The sequence below is a fragment of the Vicia villosa genome, unplaced genomic scaffold (genome assembly GCF_029867415.1).
Source record: "Vicia villosa cultivar HV-30 ecotype Madison, WI unplaced genomic scaffold, Vvil1.0 ctg.001678F_1_1, whole genome shotgun sequence".
In the NCBI taxonomy this organism is placed as follows: Eukaryota; Viridiplantae; Streptophyta; class Magnoliopsida; order Fabales; family Fabaceae; genus Vicia; species Vicia villosa.
Window position 1 is genome coordinate 193,361 of NW_026705696.1, and position 10,967 is coordinate 204,327.

The following is a 10,967-nucleotide window of genomic DNA, read 5'->3' on the forward strand; positions in this document are numbered from 1 at the left end:
CATATTTTTTAGAATAAATTTAAAATTTTAATTAAACTAATAGCCGTACCAAAAATATATTTCATCTTAATATTTATCTTAATTTTTGTCAAACAGGTCTAATAAAAATAAATACACTAATTATATAATAGGAAGTAATGAATATTATACACCAATTAAAGATAAACATCAAACACAGTTAATTATAATAAGTTAACACATAATTTTACATAATACATGATTTTACATCTTCAACAGAATTATTATTTTTCTAATTATGACAATTTAATACATAAAGAATAAATAATAGTGGACCCATAGTTCTAGCAGGTGGATCCATAGCTGTCATAACAATATCAATTGCAGACTTGAGCTCCGAAACAATATGTACTAACCAGTCTTATCTCTTTTTTTTTTTTTTTTTTTGTCACTTCAATCTTTGCTAACCAATCTGCATTAGCATAGCCATTAGTCTTATCATAATGTTCAAGAAATACTACTTCTAAAATAATGATAGTCATTAAAATAATAGGATAATAGTTTATGTCACTTATAAATCTATAATTTTTTTTTACAATATTACGGAAAAATATATTTTAAGTATCTCTATTCCTAATGAATTAATATATCTTCCTATCTTTTATTCTTTTTTTCAAATATTATTTTCTTTTTTATATTCATAAAATTTCTCTTTAATTTTTCTCATACTCTTTTCATTCATAATTTTTTTTAGTTTTTATTTTTTATTATATTTTTTTAGCTTATATTATTCACACATTTTATAACAAAATTGTATTTTGTATTAAAAAATCTTATTGATCCAATCGCTTTTACGCGTACCACACATTTTTCTATACATTCAATTATTATTTTTTCACGGGTACCGGACATTTTTCTATATATTTAATTATTATTTTTAAGTGGTACCAGATATTTTTCTATACATTCAATTATTATTTTTTGACGAGTACCGGGCATTTTTCTATACATTTAATTATTATTTTTTCACGGATACCAGACATTTTTCTATACATTTAATTATTATTTTTCACGGGTACCAGACATTTTTCTATTAAAAAATATACACCTGAAACAAATGCGCGTCACGTACCAGAACCCGTGCGAACGCACGGGTTTGTTACTAGTTATTTTAATACATATAAGTGTTAATTTGTAATTCCTTGTGTCGAGGCAGGTTGTTACTCGAACACAAGGTGTGTCGAAGTGTGTAACAGTTTGTTACACATAAGTTTGTTTTAAATTTAGATAGATTTGATTTAGATTTAAAATAGATTAGATTTGATTTAGTTCCAAAATAAGTATTTTGGGCTTTTATAGTTTTGGGTCTTGGTTTAAGGAGAAAGCCAACCTAAATCTATAAATAGGGAGTAACCCTCATTATTTGTAATCAAGTCATTAACCTGTATTCACAGAAGTTGCAGTTGCAAGTGAATAACAGAATTTCCACAGTTTGTGGGCAGAGAGGAACTCTGCAGAAAATACTTTCTCCTTCTCTTTTAATTTCCGCAAACCCTAATCCTACTTTTGTTCTAATTTTCTTCATTGTCATCTTTAACGATAAGGAATTACTCAAAGGTTTGAGAGTCTAATTCTAACATCTGGTATCTAGAGCTCCGGTTAATCGATTCAAGGCAAGAAGAATGGCGATGGCAATGAATCATCCGAATGGGCATTTTCCAACAACACTACCAATTCTGAAAGGAGATAACTATGAGAATTGGTGCAAGCAGATGAAGGTTGTATTCTGTTGTCAAGATCTTTGGGATCTTGTAAAAGAAGGGGTAGAACCGCTTGCAGAAGGTGCGAAGGAGGAAGAAAAGGCTGCTTATAAAGAATTGAAGAAGAAAGATTATAAAGCTCTCTTTATAATCCATCAATGTCTGAGTCCAGATAATTTTGAAAAGGTTAGTGATATAGAATCTTCAAAAGAAGCTTGGGAGATTCTTGAAAAATCTTTTGGAGGTGCAGAAAAAGTGAAAGAGGTGAGGTTACGAACTCACAAGAGAACATATGAATTGCTTCAAATGGAAGATAGTGAAAGCATAACTGATTTCTTCACTAGGGTTACGAAACTAGTGAATCAAATCAAGATATGTGGAGAAGTGTTAACAACAAAAGCTGTTGTTTCGAAGATATTGAGGTCTTTGGCCCCTAAGTTCGACCACATCGTGGTAGCCATAGAAGAGTCGAAGGACTTGTCGAAATTGACAAAAGAAGAGCTTCAAGGGACACTTGAATCTCATGAACAAAGAATGGCTGAAAGGGCTGCGGGCAAGTCGAATAGCGATGTGGCTCTGCAGGCTCAGTCAGCAAACGAAAAGAAAGGCAAAGGAAGCTGGACTGGAAATAGAGGTAGAGGTGGCTACAACAATTCGACTGGTCGAAATCAGCAAGAAGGAAATTGGTCGAATCAAAGAAAGCCCTCTTACCAAGGCAACCAAAGAGGTGGTGCTACAGGTAGAGGAAGAGGTGGTGGTCGAAAGCCTGACAAGAGTCACATTCAATGTTTCAACTGTCAGAAGTATGGTCACTATTCGATAGTTTGTCCAGAAAAGAATAAAAGTCAAGAAAGTGATGCAAAGCTTGCAAAACAAGAAGAAGAAGAGATGTTGTTGATGGTCACAACAAAAGATGAAGATAAATTCAAGGACCAATGGTACTTGGATTCAGGATGCTCATCACACATGTCTGGAAGAAAAGATTGGTTTGTCAACATAAGACCCTCGATGAAAAATATGGTGAAATTTGCAAATGACAATACTCTAGCAGCTGAAGGTATTGGTGATGTAATGATTACGAGGAAAGATGGAAAGAGGTCAGTAATTTCCAACGTGTTGTACATACCAGGCATGAAGAGCAACTTACTCAGCATTGGGCAGTTGGTCGAAAAGAACTACAAGGTTTCGATCGAAGATAAGATGATGAGAGTTGTCGACGCAAGTGGGAGGTTAATCATGAAGGCTCCTATGTCACAAAATAGAACCTTCAAGATCGAACTCAATGTGATGGAGCACGAGTGTCTTGCAACTGCAGCTAGCAGAGATGAATGGATATGGCACTATCGACTAGGCCATCTCAACTTCAATGACATCAGAGAGTTGAAAAGAAGAAATATGGTTTCAGGGTTACCAGAAATCGAAATTCCAAGAGAAGTGTGTGAAGAATGTGTGCAGGCAAAGCAACACAAGAATAGCTTCAGCAAGGATGCAGGAAGCAAGTCGAAGGCAATTCTCGAAATCATATACTCTGATGTATGTGGTCCTATCCAGGTGGATTCGAATGGAGGTAACAAATACTTTGTTACATTCATAGATGATTTTAGTCGAAAACTATGGACTTACCTGATCAAGAAGAAAAGTGAAGTGATCGAGGTATTTGCCAAGTTCAAATCTATGGTCGAAAGACAAAGTGGTCGAAAGCTCAAGGTTTTGAGAACTGATGGTGGTGGAGAATATGTGTCAAAAGACTTCGACATATTATGTGAGAAAGAAGGGGTTGTGCATGAGGTGGTGCCACCCTACACTCCACAGCAGAATGGAACTGCAGAAAGGAAGAATCGAACCATCATGAATATGGTAAGAAGTATGTTAAAAGGCAAGCATCTACCTAAAGAATTTTGGGGAGAAGCAGTGTCGACTGCAACATACATTCTAAACAGATGTCCGACAAAGAAGCTAGAAGGAATTACTCCAGAAGAATGTTGGTCTGGTGTGAAGCCTAGCTTGAGCCATTTGAAGGTATTTGGATCTATAGCACATAGACATGTGCCAGATCAGTTGAGAAGAAAACTTGATGACAAGTCGAGTCAAATGATACTTATAGGATATCATTCGACTGGAGGATACAAGTTGTTCGACCCAGTGAACAAGCAAGTAGTGATCAGCAGGGACGTGATCATAGATGAGCTTAAAGAATGGGATTGGACTGAAAATGTCAAGAAGGATTCAGTGAGAATTCTTTATGACGAACCAGCTACTGAAGTCGAAAGAGATGAAGTTCGACAAGAAGAAGTCAGAGGTGATGCAGGCTCAGGCAGACCTCAGAGAACAAGACACATGCCTGCAAGGTTGCAAGAATGTGTGATTACATCAGATGATGTAGTCAATGATGAAGGTGAGCTGGTACATTACGCTTTCTACGCAGATGTCGAACCTGTCAATGCAACTGAGGCATTGAAGGATTCGAAGTGGGTGAAAGCTATGAATGACGAATTGAAGTCCATCGAAGACAACAATACTTGGTCACTTGTCGAATTGCCTCAAGGCAAGAAGGCAATTGGTGTGAAGTGGGTATACAAGGTGAAGTGTAATCCCAAAGGTGAAGTGACTCGATACAAGGCAAGGCTTGTGGCAAAAGGATTTCTTCAGAAGGAAGGAATTGACTTCGATGAGGTCTTTGCACCTGTTGCCAGGATCGAAACGATCAGGTTGGTTGTTGGTCTGGCGAACATGAACAATTGGCACATGTGTCAGATGGACGTTAAATGTGCATTCCTGAATGGACCCTTGGACGAAGAAGTCTATGTTGCACAACCAGTTGGGTTTGTGAAACATGGAGAAGAGAGAAAAGTGTACAGACTTCATAAAGCACTGTATGGACTGAAGCAAGCTCCAAGAGCTTGGAATAAGAAGATCGACAGTTTCCTAAGGGAGAAAGAATTTGTGAAGTGCACAACTGAACATGGGGTATATGTAAGAAGAAGCAAGAGTGAATTGCTTATACTATATCTCTATGTCGATGACTTGTTGATAACAGGTAGCTGCAAGAAAGAAATCGAAGGCTTTAAAGGTGATCTCAGCAAGGAATTTGAAATGTCAGATTTGGGCGAAATTTCATACTTCCTTGGCATTGAATTCCACAAGAGTAGTAGAGGATTGATGATGCATCAAAGAAGATATGCAAGTGAAATTCTCAAGAGATTTGAGATGGAAGAATGCAATTCGACTTCGACACCTGCTGAAACAAGATTGCAACTGTCGAAGAACCCGGATGAAGAAGATGTCGACCCAACCCAATACAGAAGACTTATTGGGTCATTGAGATACCTTTGTCACACAAGGCCTGACTTAGCATACAGTGTAGGTATGATAAGTAGATTCATGCAGAAGCCAAAGGTATCACACCTAGCAGCGGCGAAGAGGATACTGAGGTATCTGAAAGGAACTCTCGACTATGGCATTCTGTTTCCTGCAGCTGATAAGGGAAAAGAATGCAAATTAGTGGGTTACACCGACTCGAGTTGGTGTAGTGATGCCGAGGATCGAAAATCCACAGCAGGATATGTGTTTATGCTAGGTGGTGCACCAGTTGCTTGGAGTTCGAGAAAGGAACCAGTAGTGGCACTATCATCGTGCGAAGCTGAGTAAATAGCTGCTTCTCTTTGTGCATGTCAAGCAACATGGATGGTGAACTTGGTCGAAGAGATAACAGGTAAAGATCATGGAGCAATTACCATGAAGATCGACAGCATGTCAGCTATCAATCTGGCGAAGAACCCGATAGCACATGGTCGAAGCAAGCACATCGAAATGAGGTTCCATTATCTTCGAGAGCAGGTAGCTAAAGGAAAGATGAATTTGGAACACTGCAGAACTGAGAATCAGATTGCAGATATCATGACGAAGGGAGTGCTGGTCGAAATCTTCAGAAGACTAAGAGCTATGATGAATGTGGATAGCTTAGACACAATGAATTAGGTGGTGTGTTAATTTGTAATTCCTTGTGTCGAGGCAGGTTGTTACTCGAACACAAGGTGTGTCGAAGTGTGTAACAATTTGTTACACATAAGTTTGTTTTAAATTTAGATAGATTTGATTTAGATTTAAAATAGATTAGATTTGATTTAGTTCCAAAATAAGTATTTTGGGCTTTTATAGTTTTGGGCCTTGGTTTAAGGAGAAAGCCAACCTAAATCTATAAATAGGGAGTAACCCTCATTATTTGTAATCAAGTCATTAACCTGTATTCACAGAAGTTGCAGTTGCAAGTGAATAACAGAATTTCCACAGTTTGTGGGCAGAGAGGAACTCTGCAGAAAATACTTTCTCCTTCTCTTTTAATTTCCGCAAACCCTAATCCTACTTTTGTTCTAATTTTCTTCATTGTCATCTTTAACGATAAGGAATTACTCAAAGGTTTGAGAGTCTAATTCCAACAATAAGTTGTTTTTTTATAAATTTTATTTTAAAATAGGTAGAGAACAATAACTGTTTGTTTGTTTATTTTTTAAATTTTCAGCCAAAGAGAAATTAATTACATTTGGAAAAAGAGAATGGAAAATTATGATGAATATGTTAATATGCATGGTAAAGAAGATGGCCATGAGGTAATTAAATTATATTATAATTTTAGTTATTTTAATTTATAAAATATTTGTTTATTATTTTGAACACTTTCTTATTTACTATTGTTATTGTCAATATATTAATAACCAGGGTGATCATTATTTGCTACAACATAGGGTAGCAAAATTGGAAAGAAGATTTGATGATATAATACAAGATATTGATTATTTTAAGACATTTATGTTGATTAAATTTGAAAAATTTGGTCATACTTTTGATAATCACAAAACATCCACTCCTTATAAATCTGAGATGATTGAAAGAGATGGAGCTGAAGAACAGAAAGTGACTCCAAAAATATTGTTAGAGGCCATGAACTTAAATTTTAAAAAAATCTCCAAGAATTTTATCCACCATCTCATAAAAACAAAACATGCATTCCGACTTTGGTAGCAACCGGCTCACCCACAGGTTTTTACATTAAGTCTAGTAAAAATTTAGACTTTTCTTTTACAAAAAAAAATATTTCTGATGTAAGTAATTTATTTCATACTTGCTCATGTTTTATATTCATATTTTATAATTCTATTTTATATTTATTATTTGTATCTCATATGTTGATGCATGGTTTATCTTCTTTGTTTAAAACAATAAACACAATGAATTTAGAGGATGATAAGTGTGTTGTGGCATCATATTTATTTGACTATCACACAAACAAAACTTCTGAAAAGTTAGTCATATATTATTGATTGTATTTAACTTTAAAAATATTTTAAATAAATTGATTACACAAAATATATATATGTAATGATATATTATTTTTTATTATTAATTGTAGGACCGAAATTTTAGTTGTTCCAGATACATTAATTTGTGAAGGAACAAGAAAGTTGTTTGAATGCTTAAAGCCTCGTAATTTGGTTGACCAAGAGGTAAAAATATGTGCTAATAGTGTTTATTTTTAAACATATTTAAAAATTTCTAATGTTTATTGTTTCAGATTCTTGATTTAGCTGCAAGTATGTTCACTTATGCTGAAAAAAAAGACAATTTATTTCAAAAATATTGGTTTCTACCAACTACTTTTTCGGTATTAATTTCACACAACTTTAAACTCTTTATTGTTTAATTTGTTTAACTTTTTTCACGTATACCTAAATGATTTTACAAATGGATATTCTCCTGTAGCAATATGTGCATGCATGGAATGAAGGAACCCAAAGAATGATTGAAATATACCAAAACAAATTTATGGGGAAAATAGATAATATTTCAAAGGTAATGAATTATTCTACATAGAGAAATTATATACTAATATATATACTACCATTTATATAAATTCAATTTTGATTATCTAATATTGAGTAAATACAGATATTCATACCAATTCATGATTGAGACTCAGTTCACTGGTTTCTTCTTGTAATTGATCTTGTTAAAGAGGAGTTAGTTTGTCTTGATTCTTTCCCATCTAAATCAGCATTATATCGAAGGAAGCATTATATAAAAAAACTGGTAAAATAATATACTTCAATTTTTTCATTGTCTTATTTGAATCTAATATAATATAATTTCTAACACAAATATCACTAATTTTTAGGCAATTTATATGGAAGATTTACTCTTGGATCCTTCTTTTTATGCAAATGGAGCAACTCATAAACCAACAATATCTGAATTTTGATTAATCATTCCGAATGATTTGGGAAAGCAGACATGTGACTCGTATGTTATTAGGTTTTTATTTATTTTTTATTATTTATTCATATTTTGTCTATCTAATGATGAAATTGAAATTTAGGAATGATTGTGGAATATGGGTGATAAAATGGATGGAGCAAATGAGAGGAGATGTGAATAAGATTTGTGTACGTCGCTCTTCACCAAACTTAATTTTAATTTATGTGAATTTCACTAATTATAATGATATTTTATTTTATAGGTTGACGGTGGTACAAGACTAAGGATTGCATTAGATTTTACAATGGATTCTTACAACAAATTAAATGGTTTCATTTTGGAGAGGGCGTGGGAAAAATTTAAGAAGTTGGACAATGTATAAGAGACATGTGATGAATTTTGCAAGAATTTTAATACTGATTAAGTATTTTGTCAATTAAAATATGTAACAACTCATTTTATTTTGAGTCGAAAATCTATTTAATATTTTTGTTTCATTTTAAATCTGAATTTTGAATTGGTGTAATTGAATTTTTTTTTAATGCATGGATTTAAGACCGTGTTTCCTCTCCAAAGATTTATGTGTGATTACAAAAATTTAAAGTGTTATATACTTTATGTTGTGTAATTATAATTTTTTTATGAATAAAGTAAATAAATTACCTTGATACAAAAAATCAAAAATTTACTAACTAAAATAATGACTTTTAGTTGATTTATTTTAATTATCAATTATTATATATGAGAAATTAAATATTAAAATAATGGCATCAATTCTCTTTGACTTTTTTGAAATGGAATCAAGAGGTGTTGTTTTAAAAAAAAGATACGGTAGTTATATATGGAATATCAAATCACCTATTTATTAGTCTTTACAAATTTCATATTAATACTACATTACTACTCAATTCATATTAATACTATTCAATTTTTTAAGTTGGTCGTTACACATTTCATATTAATACTACACAATTTCTTAAGTTTATCTTTATATATGAAATATTTATACTGTAATATTTGATTCTCTTTAATTTTGATGTGAATGAGTTTTTTTTGTCATAAATTTATATGAATTATTTTTAATTTCAAAATAAATTAAATTCCTTTTATAGAGGAAGAGTTGGAATTATTTTATAGCTAAACTATTTTTTTAAGTAATAATCAATCTAGTTGAATTTTTTTTATGTATTACCAGTTGAAATTTGACATTGTGGAAAATCTATTTGATGCTTTTGTTTTATTTTTAATTTAAAATTTGAATTGGCATAAATTGAATTTTCTTTAAATCCATTATTTAAGATTGTGTTTGTCATTTATTTGTTTGATTTTTTCATTTGTTTAAGATCGTGTTTCTCATTTATTGGTATAAATTGAATTTGTCATTTATCGTAATTTAAGACCGTGTTTTTTATTTATTGGTATAAATTGAATTTGTCATTTACTTGTTAGATTTTTTCATTTATTTGTTTGATTTTTTTAAATTAAAAATAATACTTTTTTTAATTAAAAAATCAGAGGTATTTTGACACTTATTTGATTAAAATAAATATCAATTAAGATCTAAAACAAATATATAAAACAAGTAGATATAAATATATAAACACAAAAACTGGGCATAAGTCATGCCAATACAAACCACTTATTCTCATGATATATTACACAACTAATGCTTACGGTCACCTATCAAATTAACACAATGCAAACAGAACTATAACAAAGACACCAAATATAAGCTTCCACCTTCCACCAGTTCCAACGAAATAGACAAAGTATCAGCAACACCAATCCTGCTTTCATTCCTTAACTCAGCAGTATACCTAGTAAAAAACCAGAAAGCATGGAACAACAACTGAGAGCCACCGATAAATTCCACCGATGCAGAAATTTCTAATCAACTGAACATAAATATCTAAAAATTAAGAAAAAAAACACCATGCACTTAAGCATGAAAATGAACCAGAATAGAAGCACCTCTAGGCATATAAGAAAAATTCCAACAGAAACTAACTTAGATTGGGTTGGGCAGCTAGGAGGAATGAAAACTCGACGAGACGCCACAACCCCAACCGAACTAAATAACTCCCTGCAAAAAATCGGCCCCAAATTGATAAAAAAATACTAAAGCAAAAGCTGTCTATGACCACCAAAAGCAACCTGACTATTACCACCTGAATATAAGAAAAGACAAAGCAATTAAAAAGGACTGCCAAAGTTATAAAATCTCTTCTTTTTGAAAAAAAACATTGGAGAAATAAAAACATACATCTGCTATCAATGTATAATTGTTGCCTCTGATTGCTTCAATCTTACATTCTTCTCAATGTCCTCCATTTTCTTTCCATAATGATCTACAAATAAGACTATATTTAGATTTAAAAAGTTCTAAAAATAAAATAGAAACATATCATACCAAAGTAATTAAATTTAATCAATAATTTGGGTTAAGTGTTTTATAGAACAAGAAAGAAGATTAAAATTGCATAGAATATTGTAATGATTGTTCAAACAGAGATGAAAAACAAAAAGCAGACACCCTGATGACAACCTGCAAAATCAAAATGCAATTAATCTATGCATTGAAACACTAATAATAATCGTCATTAAAAATGAAGGAAAAAAACATTAAAAAATCTAAAATTGAAATGAAATAAAAAGTAAGAGGGGGTATCAAGGGTTTTACAGAAAAAAGACATACCATATTCCTCATACACAAAACCCATATTTATTTTCCATTAAAAGTGTAAAAATAATCGATAAAAACATTGTTATTGAGAGAGCAAGTAATCTCTATGTGTGTGTGAAGAATAAGGAGAATGAGAAAAACCTGTGGGTGATTTTGTAAGTATCGGAAGAGTTATTGATTTGACCCTTTTTCAAAAACGAAAAGACGGAGATGAGAAAGTGAGAAAGAAGGATATTGTCAAGAGGAAGAAGAAAAATGTTATCTTCTTTGAAATCCCGGCCGCAACTTCAACTCTGCCATTGTTGTGCTGGGTCTGA

The 10,967-nt window shown here is 32.3% G+C and overlaps 1 long non-coding RNA gene across 1 annotated transcript; it reads right to left on the reverse strand.

Annotated features, from left to right (window-relative positions):
• Positions 1-9,618: 9,618 nt before the first annotated feature.
• LOC131636263 (uncharacterized) lies at positions 9,619-10,967 on the reverse strand. The gene is made up of 4 exons (XR_009294002.1): positions 10,792-10,967; positions 10,231-10,315; positions 9,976-10,050; positions 9,619-9,784 (listed from the first exon to the last, which is right to left on the reverse strand). It is a non-coding gene; the product is annotated as an uncharacterized LOC131636263 (long non-coding RNA).